The sequence below is a fragment of the Scylla paramamosain genome, chromosome 7, assembly GCF_035594125.1.
Source record: "Scylla paramamosain isolate STU-SP2022 chromosome 7, ASM3559412v1, whole genome shotgun sequence".
Lineage (NCBI taxonomy): Eukaryota > Metazoa > Arthropoda > Malacostraca > Decapoda > Portunidae > Scylla > Scylla paramamosain.
The window spans coordinates 17,660,485-17,661,376 of record NC_087157.1 but is presented as its reverse complement, the minus strand read 5'-3'; positions in this window follow the sequence as shown (position 1 = coordinate 17,661,376).

The following is an 892-nucleotide window of genomic DNA, read 5'->3' as shown; positions in this document are numbered from 1 at the left end:
GTTCTCAACGTCTCTGTCCATACCAGGCCAGTACACCGTTTGTCGGGCCCGTCGCTTGGTGCGCTCCATCCCCTGATGACTGTCATGGAGTCGCTCTAGTGTTTCTCGGCGGAGGCTGTGAGGAATAAGAAGCCTCGGCCCGTAAACCACCAGGTCGTCGTCTACGGCCAGCAGACTGCGCACCGGCCAGTACGTACGCAAGCGGTGATCGAGGTCGTGGCAATGATCAGGGAAGCCCTCGATGATGACGTTCTTGAGCAAGCAGTACTCCCCGTCTCTTGCTGCTGCGGCACGTACCATTTCCACAGTCTGATCCTGGAGTGGTGCTAAGCGGACGCCGTCCTCATTGGTGGCAGATAACGCTGAGATGACCGCTGAGTGGAGAGGGTCGAGGTCACCAGAAGTAGCAGCATCCTCTTCCTCCACTGGGTCCTGTACTGGAGCACGTGAGAGGGCGTCGGGCACACAGTGTGTCGATCCCTTTTGCCAGCTTGCTGTGAAAGAATACTGAGCAAGCTTCTCCCTCATGCGCTGCAGCCGCAGGTTCTCTATTTCTCCCAACAACTTGCTATTGAGGAGAGGTATCAGCGGGCGGTGGTCGAGCACTAGATCGAAGTGAGGGAGTCCTTTCAGGTAGGTGCCACATTTCCTGACTGCCCAGACGATTGCAGCCATTTCCAACTCTATTACTGCATAGCGGCTCTCTGTGTCTGTAACAAATCTTGACCCGCATTGCACCATCTTCCACTGGTCACTGTGCTTCTGCAGGAGAACGAATCCAAATCCGTGCATCCTTGAGGCGTCAGTCTGTAGCATCGTTGGTAATGATGGGTCGAAGTATGCCAAGACAGGTGGGCTGACGAGACACTGTTTCACCTTCTCAAACGCCTCT